General features: G+C 37.8%; 1 protein-coding gene across 2 annotated transcripts in view; it reads left to right on the top strand.

The window, feature by feature from the left end:
* STAT4 (signal transducer and activator of transcription 4) overlaps window positions 1-13113 on the top strand; it is a 125928-nt gene that overhangs the window by 13060 nt on the left and 99755 nt on the right. The gene's annotated exons all lie outside the window — the stretch shown is intronic.

Here is a 13113-nt window from a genome sequence, read left to right as displayed (position 1 = left end):
TTTAGTTCTCTGATCTTTGTTATTTCTTTTGTTATGCTGGGTCTGGATTTAATTTCTTTTCAGTAATGTCTATTCATATTTTTGCCCACTTTTTAATGGGATTTTTTTTTTTTTTTTACTATTGAATTGAGTTCCTTTTATATTCTGGATATTACCCTTTTGTCAGATGAGTAGTTTGCAAATATTTTCTCCCATTCAACAGATTGTCTTTTCACTCTGCTGATTGTTTCCTTTGCTATGCAGAAGCTTTTTAGCTTAATGTAGTTCTATTTATCTATTTTTGTTTTTGTTTTCTGTGCATTTGAGGTCATAAGCACAAGATCTTTGCCTAGACCAATGTCCTGAAGCATTTTCCTTATGTTTTCTTGTAGCAGTTTCTAATTTTAAGTCTTACGTTTAAATCTTTAATCCATCTTGAGTTGATTTTTATATATGGTGAGAGATAGGGTCCAGTTCCATTCTTTGGCATATGGATATCCAGTTTTCCCACCACTATTTATTGAAAAGGATGTTTTTGCCCCAGTGTAGGTTCCTGGCACCTTTGTCAAAAATTAGTTGGCTGTAAATATGTGGATTTATTTCTGGGTTCTCTATTCTGTTCCATTGGTCTATGTGTCTGTTTTTATACCAGTAACATGCTGTTTTGGTTACTATAGTCTTGTAATGTACTTTGAAGTCAGGTAGTGTGTTGCCTCCAGCTTTATTCTTTTTGTTCACATTGCTTTGGCTCTTCAGGTTCTTTTTGGTACCATAAAATTTTTTTTCTGTTTTTCTATTTTGTTTTTCCTATTTCTATTTTGCTTTTTCTATTTCTGTGAAAAACAGCATTGGTATTTTAATAGGGATTGCTTTGACTCTGTAGATTGCTTTGGGCAGTATGGTCTTTTTAATGATATTAATTCTTCCAATCCATGAGCATAGAGATGTCTTTCCATTTGTTTGTGTCCTCTTCAATTTTTTTTTCTTTTTTTGAGATGGAGTCTTGTTTGTTGCCCAGGCTGGAGTGCCTTGGCACAATCTCAGCTCACTGCAACCTCTGCCTCCTGGGTTCAAGCATTTCTCCTGCCTCAGCCTCCCAAGAAGAATAGCTGGGACTACAGGCGCACGCCACCATGCCTGGCTAATGTTTGTATTTTTACTAGAGACGGGGTTTCACCACGTTGGCCAGGTTGGATTACAGACATGAGCCACCGCGCCTGGCCCTCTTCAATTTTTTTAATCAGTGTTTTGTAGTTTTCCTTGTAGAGATCTTTCACTTTCTTTGTTAAATTTATTCCCAGGTATTTTATTTTTTAGAGGTATTGTAAATGAGATTGTCGTCTTGATTTCTTTCTCAGCTAATTCATTATCATTGTATGGAAATGCTACTGATTTTTGTATGTTAATTTTGTATCCTGCAACTTTACTGAATCTATTTATCAGACCTAGGAGATTTTTGGTGGACTCTTTAGGATTTTCTAGCATAAAATCATATCATCAGCAAAGAAGGACAATTTTTGTGTGTGTGTTTTTGATGCAGAGTGTCGCTCTGTCACCCAGACTTGAGTTCAGTGGTATGATCTTGGCCCACTGCAACCTCCGCATCCCAGGTTCAAGCAATTCTCCTGTGTCAGCCTCCTGAGTAGCTGGGATTACAGGCACATGCCACCACACCCAGCTAACTTTTGTGTTTTTAGCAGAGATGGGGTTTCACTGTGTAGACCAGGCTGGTCTCGAACTCCTGACCTCAAATGATCTGCCTGCCTCGGCCTCCCAAGGTTCTGGGATTACAAGCGTAAGCCACAACTCCTGGCCAAGAAGGACAATTTGACACCCTCTTTTCCAGTTTGGGTGCCTTTTATGTCCGTCTCTAGCTTAACTGCTCTGGCTGTGACTTCCAACAATATGTTGAATAGAAGTAGTTGAAAAATGTTCATCCTTGTCTTGTTCCAGCTCTCAGAGAAAACACTTTCAGCTTTTTCTTATTCAGTATGATGTTAGCTGTAGGTTTTTCATGTATGGCCTTTTTATGTTGAAGTATGTTCCTTCTATGCCTCATTTGTTGAGAGTTTTGGTCATGAAGGACATTGAATTTTACCAAATGCTTTTTCTATATCTATTGAGACAGTCATATGATTTTTGTTCTTCATTCTGCTGATGTGATTGATCATGTTTACTGGTTTGCATATGTTGAACCATCCTTGCATCCCTGGTATAAATCGCACTTGATCACATTGTTTATTTTGTTTGTTTGTTTGTTTGTTTTCTGAGATGCTGTTGGATTTGATTTGCTAGTATTTTGTTGACAAATTTTGCATCAGTGTTCATCAGGGATATTGGCCTGTAGTTGTCTCTTTGTGTTGTGTCTTTGTCTGGTTTTGGTACCTGGGTAGTGCTGGCATAGAATGAGTTAGGGAGAATTTCTTCCTCTTCAATTTTTTGGAATAATTTGAGGAGAATTGTTGTTAGTTCTTCTATGAAAGTTTGATAGAATTTGGCAGTAAAAGCCAGGTGTGTTGGCACATGCCTGTAATCCCAGCACTTTTGGAGGCTGAGGCAGGTGATTACCTGAGGTCAGGAGTTTGAGACCAGTCTGGCCAACATGGTGAAACCCTGAGGATGTGGAGATATAGGAACACTTTTACACTGTTAGTGGGACTGTAAACTAGTTCAACCATTGTGGAAGACAGTATGGCAATTCCTCAAGGATCTAGAACTAAAAATACCATTTGACCCAGCCATCCCATTACTGGGTATATACCCAAAAGATTATAAATCATGCTGCTATGAAGTCACATGCACACGTATGTTTATGGTGGCGCTATTCACAATAACAAAGACTTGGAACCAACCCAAATTTCCATCAATTATAGACTGGATTAAGAAAATGTGGCACATATACACCATGGAATACTATGCAGCCATAAAAGAGGATGAGTTCATGTCCTTTGTAGGGACATGGATGAAGCTGGAAACCATCATTCTCAGCAAACTATCGCAAGGACAAAAACTTATAGGTGGGAATTGAACAATGAGAACACTTGGACACAGGAAGGGGAACATCACACACTGGGGCCTGTCGTGGGGTGGGGAGAAGGGGGAGGGATAGCATTAGGAGATATACCTAATGTAAATGATGAGTTAATGGGTGCAGCACACCAACATGGCACATGTATACATATGTAACAAACCTGCACGTTGTGCACATGTACCCTAGAACTTAAAGTTAAAAAAAAGAAGAAGAAGAAGATACACACACACACACACACACACACACACACACACACACAGAAATACAAAAAATTAGCTGGGCATGGTGGTGATCACCTGTAGTCCCAGCTATTCATGAGGAGGAGAGTCACTTGAGCCTGGGAGGCGGAGGTTGCAGTGAGCTGAGTTCGCGCCACTGCACTTCAGCCTGGGCTACAGAGTAAGACTCCGTCTCAAACAAGCAAACAAACAAAAACAATGACAACAACAAAAAAGAATTTGACAGTAAAGTCATCCAGTCCTGGACTTTGTCAGGAGACTTACTAATTCAATCTCGTTACTCATTATTAGTCTGTTTAGGTTTTTTTGGGTTTTTTTCGTGATTCACTCTTGCTAGGTTGCCTGAGTCCAGGACTTTATCCATTTCCTCTAGGTTTTCCAGCTTGTTAGCGTATTGTTCATAATTGTCTCTGATGATCTTTTATATTTCTGTGATATCAGTTGTAATGTCTCCTTTTTCATTTGTGATTTTATTTATTTGGGTCATCTCTCTTTTTTATGATTAGTCTAGCAAGTGGTTTATTGATTTTGTTTATCTTTTCAAAACAACTAGTTTTTCATTTTGTTGATCCTTTGTATCTTTTTTTAGTCTCTATTTCATTTATTTCTGCCCTTATCTTTATTAATTCTTTCCTTCCACTAATTTGGGGATTTTTTCTTGCTTTTCTCGTTACTTGAGGTGCGTGATTAGATTGTTTATTAGAAATTTTTTATCTTTTTATGTAGGTATTTATTTCTATAAACCTCCCTTTTAGCACTACTTTTTCATAGATTTGGATCTGTTGTTTAAATTTTCATTTGTTTCAAGGAATTTTTTTATTTCCTCCTTAATTTCCTCCTTGATGCAATGATTATCCAGGAGCAGCATGTTGTTTAATTTTCATGTATTTGTACAGTTTCCAAAGTGCCTTTTGCTATTGATTTCTAGTTTTATTCTATTGTGGTCCAAGAAGATATCTGATATAATTTTGATTTTTAGAACAATTTTTGAGACTTGTTTTTTGTCCTATGCTCTTGATTGGGTAGTACACTTTGGCTTTGATGCTGAGCATGTGCTGTAGTGTAGTCTCTGTGTAATTTCTTTGGCTATAAACAGCATCAGTGGTGTCTATGATTTCCTTGATAGCTTAAGGTGCATTTGTTAGTGGAGCCTGTGTTGAAGTTTTTCTGGGCACTGGGACACCAGATGGGCCAGTATTTAGGCCCCAGTGGTGGCAACAGTAGGCTGACCATGTCTGTCCTTGGGACCCAGGGTGGAGTATGCTGGCATCAGTGTTAGCAAGTCCAGATGGGCCAATTATTAAGCCTCTAGGTGGCTTTCGTGAGTGCTGGATATAGCGACAGTAGGCCAGACAGGTATGTGGGTTCTTGGACCCCCGGGCAAGGAGTATGGCATGGGCAATGGCAGTAGAAGTGATGGGATAACCCTTTGCTCCCAAGCAGTCCATGCTGATGTTGGAAGTAGTTATGATGGGCTACTTCCAGTCCCCATGGAGGGCCAGTCCCCAGGCCTGTAGGTAGCACATGTGGGTGGGTGCCAACTGTGGTTGTAGCAGCAGGTTGGGTGGGCCCAACCTTAGACTTTGGAAGGATTGCTCAGGTGTGAATGGTGGTAGACTGGGTTGTGTGATCCCCACTTTACAGTTTTGCCTTTTCTAGAATGTCATGCGGTTGGAATCATACAGTCCGTGGCCTTCTTAGACTGGCTTCTTTCACTTGACAAAATGTTTTTAAGGTTCCTTTGTGTCTTTGCATGGCTTAATAGCTCATTTCTTTTTGCTGCTGAATAATATTCTTTTGTACAGATGTACCCCAGTTTGTTTATTCATTTTTGGCTATTATGAATAAAGCTGCTATTAGCATTCATAGGGATTTTGTGTAGGAGTAAGTTTTCAACTCATTTGGATAAGTATCTAGAAGCATGAGTTCTAAATCATTATTATTGGATTTTCTGTTGCAAACCCCTTTTCCTTATTCACCTTCCTTTTTGTCTTTCTCCCTCAGATAGAATGACTTAAGAAAAATAAAAATAGTGCATATTCATAATTTTTAAAAATTAAAGCAACACAAAAAGTGCAAAGAAGAAAGTGTGAAAAAATAAAAAATCTATGGCCTGGAAATAAACATATTAATATTTGATAGGTGTCATTCCAGACATCTCCTTACACATGTATATGTGCAGATGGAAGGTGGAATTTCTACTGCTGCTCCCATCCCCTGCCCCCACCCACCCACCACACACACCAGGAACTCTCCATGTCTCTTACCTTACATTGTTTTCCTCCATAGCTTTTATAAACCTTTGACTTCCTCTATATTTATTTGCCTTTTTCTTGCCATTAGAATATCATCTTCATAAAGGGAGGGATTTTGTTTGGTTTACTGCTATATCCCAGTGCCTGGACAGTCTGCCTAGACACGTACTAGATGCTCAATAAATGATTTATGAATAAGTGAATACCTACATAGGAATATCAGATTAAAAAAATGAAATCATATTATTAATAATTAGTTTTAAATAAAATTTTATTTTTATTTGAATTCAATTAATATTGTTATTTTAAAATATTAAATGTCTCCTCACCATAAGAAATATTTTTTTCCCAAAAGAAATTCCACTCAAGTTAATTTTTAAAACTATGAAAACCATTAAGAGATGAGATACAGAAACCACATATTTCACTCTTAGGCAGTAATCTGTTCACTCCATGCTATTAAATATAAGGAGAAATTAAAGTTCTTAAATTTGCTTCCACTTCCAATTCCCATCCCCACCTGCCAATTTTCATCATTTATATTATATTTTGTTAGTTACATTATCCTTGTTTTATCACGGCAATTCCACACATTTCTTTAATTTTGCATATAAGTAGATTCAGTGCTCATCACTACTTCTTTCACCATTATGTCTCCATTCCTGAGGTTTCAAATTTTGATTCATTCTCAATTGCCTAGATTTCATCAAGTAGTTTTTCAAGAAGCTCTCAATGGTGCTGTAATCTTTGAGAACGGTCATGCTTAAGAATATCTGGTACTGTAAAGGACACCCTGACTTGCTATAAAGTTCTTGGTTTACTTTTTCTTTCTCTCAACTATTTGTAGACATTGCTCTATCAATATGGAAGTGTTAGGCCAACCTGCAGTTTTTGTTTACAGTTAGGAGTGATGTTGAAGCTACTTTACAGCCAAGACAGTATGAGCAATAACTAATCAGAAAAGACTAGGATTGAACAACTTACTAGCCCAACTGATGCATACCCACTGAATATAAGCTCTGCTTGTAGTGAAAAGTCAAACAGAATAGAAGGATATAATGTGAAGAATGAAAGTCCTTCATTTCTTAAGAAACGTTTCTCTTCAGTTATGTTCCAATTGTAATTTAGTGTGGAATGAATGGCGTGCTTCATGCTGTCTTGTCTTCAGGAGGAGTTGTAAATCTAGATAACACACCTCCACAGATGTAGAGAATAAACAGGCCTCTAATTTGCTGTAGTCCCCGGGGTTGTCTCCAGCACAGCTGCCCCTGGATCAATATGGAGAAACCTGTATTCAAAGGTCCAAACCTTGTCCCTAGGACTTAGCTTCTTCACCTGGGACATTCAGATGATACCAGTTGAGGAAACCAAGATACAGGAATTTAGTACCCATCTATTCCTTCCAATACAAAACATCGGAGAATTCTGGCTTTTGCAAACTGTTGTTGACATTTTATACCCAGATGTTACCATTACCTTTGAAGCCTCTTGTGTTTCCTCCCTGACTCCACTCTGCTCTCTTTCCACCTGGAGCAACCACTGACCTAAAATTTGCATTTGTCATTTTTTTTCTTTTTGTTATCATTTTACCACATAAATTTGTATCCCTAAACAATAAAGTATCTAGGTTTGAAAGCTGCTAAATCCACATAAGTGAGATCACACTATATTTATACTTCAGCAACTTGCTTTCTTCACTCAACATGGTTCCTGACATTCATCCATATGGATGTGTATAGCAGTAGTTTATTCATTTTCGTTGCTGCATAGTATACCATTGGGTGAATTATCATAATTTATTCATTCTACTGTTGATGGGCATTTGTGTTATTTTCCATATTTCTTCACTATTACAAACAATGTTACTATGAACATTCTTAAGATGTGTCCCTTGGGGCACATGTGTAAGAAATTCTCTAGAATATACACCTAGGAGTGGAATTGCTGCATCATGCACTATGTACATCTTTAATTGTATTACATAATGCCAAATTGTTTTTAAAAAGTGGTTATACCAATTTACACTTTCCTTATAGGGCTAGAGTTCTGGCTCAATATTCTCATCCACACTTGTTATGGTCATGGACCATACAATATGGTGGTATAGCCACCTTATTTCCTCATTTTACTTTTTATTATTTTTCTAACTTTTTCTAACTTTACTCAGATACTTAATTTTCATTGCTTGTTTAAATAAATGCATTTACTTTTTGATATTTTTGAGAGGTGATTTTGTATACTTTCATATGTAGTGCTCTCATTGTTCATGTCTAAGTAGTCCATAATTCCAGTTTTGAATTCCATTTCTGGCTAGATAAATTTAAAAACCGTTCCACTATAAGCACATAGAAATGCTATATAAATTATAACAGGCTTTTAAATGCATAGATAGGCTTACCACAAATTAAAAGAAATCATAGAAACAAAAATTAATAAAAATGTGTAAAACAAAATTTAAGTAGGAGCTGACATGATAGCTTCCATGCATTCTTAGATTTTAGACATATGGGTCCCCAGCATGATAAATTTAAAAAGCAAACAAACTGCAGGACACTAGAAAGAAAATATTCTAAAAGTAACAGAGGATAACAAATATATTATCTATTTTAAAAAAAAAGGGGGGGAGATAGACTGAAAGCCAAAACAGTAACAAGTGAGAAGAGAGTAGAATAATTTCTTCACAGAACTGCAATACACTATCTATCAAAATTCTATTCCCAGCTAAGTTATAATACAAAATTGAAAGTTCACCACAAGGATACCTTCATGGAAAGAATTCCTAAAGGATATTAATTAGCACAGAAGCTAAGCATACTTGGCAAAATTTCAAAGAGACCACTAAAACAAGTGGAAATAGACTACATAAGAAATTAAAAGCACAAAATGTAAAAAAAAAAAACCCAAATAATATATATTAAATTGACAAAACTCCTCAGTTATAAAACAAATTATTTTTTTGTAAGAATGCACCCAAAACATGAAGTAATAAAAGGGTGATGAGGTCAAAGAGATGAGTTGGGGCTGTCTCATAAAGAAACTTGTGGACCTTAATAAGAAATTTGAGACTTACTGTGTGGTGGGAAGCCACTGAGGAGTTTGAGCAAGGGAGTGACATGAACTGATTTTTGTTTTAAAAAGCTCATTCTGGCAGTTGGATGAACTGTTTTGAGTCAAGAAAGAAGCAAGGAGATGTGTTAGAAAATTCCATTGACTTTTTTTTGGAAAGTGACATGTTAAAGTCTTTTTTTATTACCATGGATTTATCACCTCTCCGAATCTTCTCAAAGTTTTTGCTGTATGTATTTTGACACAATGTTGTAAGGGGCAAAAGTAGAAGTTAACATCTTATTGGTGAATTGAAACTTTTTTTTTTTTAATTGAAACTTTTTAAAAGAGATCTTTTCTGTTCTTTTTTCAGAGATGGGGTCTTGCTGTGTTGCCCAGGCTGGACTTGAACTCCTGGGCTCAAGTGATCCTCCCACCTCAGCCTCCCAAGTAGCCGGGACTTCTGGCATGCACCACCATGCCTGTGTATCGATATTTTTAAAAGTCCATCTAAAGTGTCCTCCTTTGACCCATTTACTGTTTTTTATTTTAAAATTTCATTGCATGCTTTTATTTTTATTATCATTTACTAACTGGTAAATGGATTCATCTCTTCATTTTTATACTTTCTGTGTCATGTTTTACTGGGTATGCCTTTTGTAAATATCATGCAGCAAATTTTATTTAGTCAACAAATTTTTTTTTTTTTTTTTGATGCGGAGTCTTGCTCTGTGCCCCAGGCTGGAGTGCAGTGGCGCGATCTCGGCTCACTGCAAGCTCCGCTCCCCCGGGTTCACGCCATTCTCCTGCCTCAGCCTCCCCAGTAGCTGGGACTACAGGCGCCCGCCACCTCGCCCGGCTAATTTTCTTGTATTTTTAGTAGAGACGGGGTTTCACCGTGTTAGCCAGGATGGTCTCGATCTCCTGACCTCATGATCTGCCCGTCTCGGCCTCCCAAAGTGCTGGGATTACAGGCTTGAGCCACCGCGCCCGGCCTAGTCAACAAATATTTAAAGAGCACTCACTATGTTATCAATCACATTTTAAGCATTAGGAAGACATGGAGGAAGTCATGAAGCTCACAGTCGAAAAAGTTCACATTTAATTGCTTCTCAGCCTTTCAGTTAGGAGCTACTATAAAAAGTTCATGCTTCCTATGTTCTGCTTTTTAAATTATGGGAACTTCTTTGGCTATTCCTCAAAGCGTAGTGTTAGGAAAGTAGAGGGAAACAGGCATTAGCCATCTTGTCTGATATTAGAAAAATAAAAAATCTCTGTCAGTTAGAGAGCTCTGCCTAGGGTTTTGGTGTTAACTCTGTGGTTAGTAATCTCACTGCCTATGGAATATTTTTCACAAGTCAGGGTGATGACTATTAGTGAGAGTTTTAAACTTGGTGAGTGAGGGGGCATGAGCAAGTGTCATCTGCACCTCACATATTCTACTCTCTGAACCACCATGACCTATTTCTTAGAGGTCATCTGGATATGGCTGAACGAAAATGTGTTAGAGCTGAAAGCACCTCGAAAATCAAGCCATACATGAATTCCTTCTTGTTCAGTCTGTAAAAATTGTCTTTTTGGTTCTGAATATCCCACAAAGTGAGATTTTTAATATGACAAGGTAAAGCATTAGAAACACATTTTGCAATGCCAAAGAGGAAAGAAAAGTGGCTTGAAATGCAGAGCTGCTCTGAGTCTGTCAGATCCTCTCCTCTTACTCGTGTTGCTTTCTCAGTTCCCTCCTCTTCCTTCCCCTCTATACACCACATACAAAGAGAATAAAAGAGATGACCTCAACCTGAGACCTGAGAAAAATGTGTAGCCACTTTGTGTTAACTCTGAAGGAGTTCTCAGTTGAGGGATCAATATTCATGCCATTTTGCCACACATGGGTAGCAGTCGATTCATCAATCACTCCACAGTTATTTCCCCAACTCCCCAATGCACACCCTCAAAATCTGTCTCCCTTTAAGATAATAAATACCATGATGTCAATATCACAACACTCATATTTCAAAAGCTTAGAGAACTCTGTGTTGTGCTGTTGAAGATGAAATGTGAATTGTCAAGACTTTGTTTGATGCATAATATGGGATCATAAACAGAAGGTGGATGGTGTGCATCACAATTTGTGCATATTACACTAAACTGAAATCCAGTATGATCAATGGAAGACCCCAACCACCTGAAATTTCATTCATGAGCCATTTTGTGCATATCCCCCCAAGCCTTTATTTTATCCTAGATTGATCTTCCTCTTGATTAAATCTTTAACAATTTAATACTGAAGTCCATGATGATTCATCCTTTCCCTGATTTTTTTATTTTCTGTAAAGCTTATGCCAGAGTATGGGGCTTCTTTTTGCAATAATTACTTTTTGGATGATGAAACATCATTTTTATTCCAGCGACAGCTTGGATTTCTTAAAAGTAGGGCTCATATAATTTACTTTGGGGTACAATGGCTATCTACTCCACAGATATTTGTTGACTGAATATTGATTACATCATATAGATGTTAACATCAGGATAGTATTGACTGGCAAAGGCATAAAGTGAAGAGAGCTTAGATAAAATTCTTATGTTGGAAGAGTTTGCTACCTAGAATGGAGACAAAGTGCAAATGAATATTTATGATGTAGTGTGGTAAGCACTGTGGTAGAGGCATGTGCCAATGAAAATTCACAGAGTTAGAAACATGTGGGTTGGTTATAAATGCATAGTTCAGGACTCTCTGAAGAGGAGTGGAGGAAAAAGAGTATCTGGTACAGCAAGAGCAAGAACACGACAATGTGAGATTTCCTATCTCACAGATAAGCGAGGCACTTTAAACATTAAAAGGTGATTGAAGACCTTGAATGCCATGCTAAGCAGTTTGGACTTCATAGGGAACCATCAAATGTTTCAATATATTTTTATTGAAAATATATCCAGAGCTGATTTTCTCTCTAGGAAACCCACCCCTTGTCTGCTGTAGGCAAAAGAATATTGGAGAATTCTGACACCGATAGGTTTTTTTTTTTTCCTCATTCCAACCTCTGTTCTCCCTCTCATCAAATCATCCAGAGACTGGATGAATTTTACTTCCCTAACATAAAAGTTAGCCTCCAGCCTGATCAACATAAGGAGACCCCCATCTCTACAAAAAATTAAAAAAATTAGCCAGGCATGGTGGTGTGTGCCTGTAGAATCAGCTACGTAGGAGGGTGAGGTGGAGGCTCACTTGAGCCCAGAAGGCAGAGGCTGCAGTGACCTGTGATCATGCCACTGTACTCCAGCCTGGATGACAGAGCCAGAATGTCAAACAAACAGACGAGATTAGCTGTAATATACCAAGGTGAGGGGAAACTATTTCATGTGATGAAAAGTCAAGTCCAAGATCTATGTCATCCTGGGTACTTACAGAAGAAGCCCACCCAATCTGTCCAGGAGCTGGCATGGAAACCCCAGCATGTGAATCTGCTGGCCTGACAGCTGTAACAGAAGCTTGCAGAGAAGCTGCCAACCCAGAGGGCAGTCCAGGAAAAAAAAAATGAGATTTCTACAGCCTCTAGTGTGACAACTAACCATACCACTGAGGAAGTGGGCGGGGAGATACAGATGCTGGTAGAGAAAGACGACATGAAGGTGTTCAAAGTCATCTGTTGATTTTTACTATCTATTGCTTCATTGGTTAGGAGCATCATGGTGGTTGTTAAGCAAAATTTGGGCAGATAATCACCTAAAAAGTAGGATAATTGTGTCTTTTAACTAACAGTTTTTAGAAAATAGTTTGTCTCCATTTCATGGAGATGAAGAACTATAAGAACGCCATCTACACTGTTCTAAAACCACTGTGATTTGGAAACTTTCCAAAGAGATACTTAATCAAAACCAAGACAGCTCAGAAGACTTTTTACCTTAAATAAGCTTCTGACATATTTTAATATAAATTTTGTTAAAGTAGGTTTAATAAGCTAAAGCGTAAAAATGGGAGCAAAAATAAATACATCTGCTTGAAAACAAGTTCGTCAATATAATCCAAATCAGTTCAAAATTAATTTATGTTCAGCTTTAAAACTGTGACTGAAGGGAGTAATGTCAAGTAGATATCTAAACTTAGTAGATCTCTAAATTTAATTTGTAGGCATTGAACAGCTGCCTTTCATGGGTCCAAATGAATAACTTCAAATGTATCCACTTTAATTTACCAACAAGAAGTTCATGACTTAGGGAAGAAGTTGGTTTTTTCATCAAGTCACCAGGCACTCTCTGACCTTTCATTATTGCCTTTCCTAGAGATGACCTGGGGACAAAAGATCTGCTCAACTTAAACCTAACTCTCCCCACACTCCCTTTTGATAATGAGGATCCAGGCCCGACATGTTAACTCATGTCCGTAATCTCAGCACTTTGGGAGGCTGAGGTGGGAGGATCGCTTGAGGCTAGGAGTACAAGACCAGACTGGGCAACATAGTGAGACCCTATCTCCACAAAAAATTAGTTGAGCATGGTATCGTACGTACACCTGTAGTACTAGCTAGTTGGGTGGCTGAGGTGGTAGGATAACTTAAGCCCTGGAATT

This window comes from Macaca mulatta, chromosome 12 (assembly GCF_049350105.2).
Source record: "Macaca mulatta isolate MMU2019108-1 chromosome 12, T2T-MMU8v2.0, whole genome shotgun sequence".
Classification (NCBI taxonomy): Eukaryota; Metazoa; Chordata; class Mammalia; order Primates; family Cercopithecidae; genus Macaca; species Macaca mulatta.
This window is presented reverse-complemented; position numbering and strand designations above follow the sequence as displayed.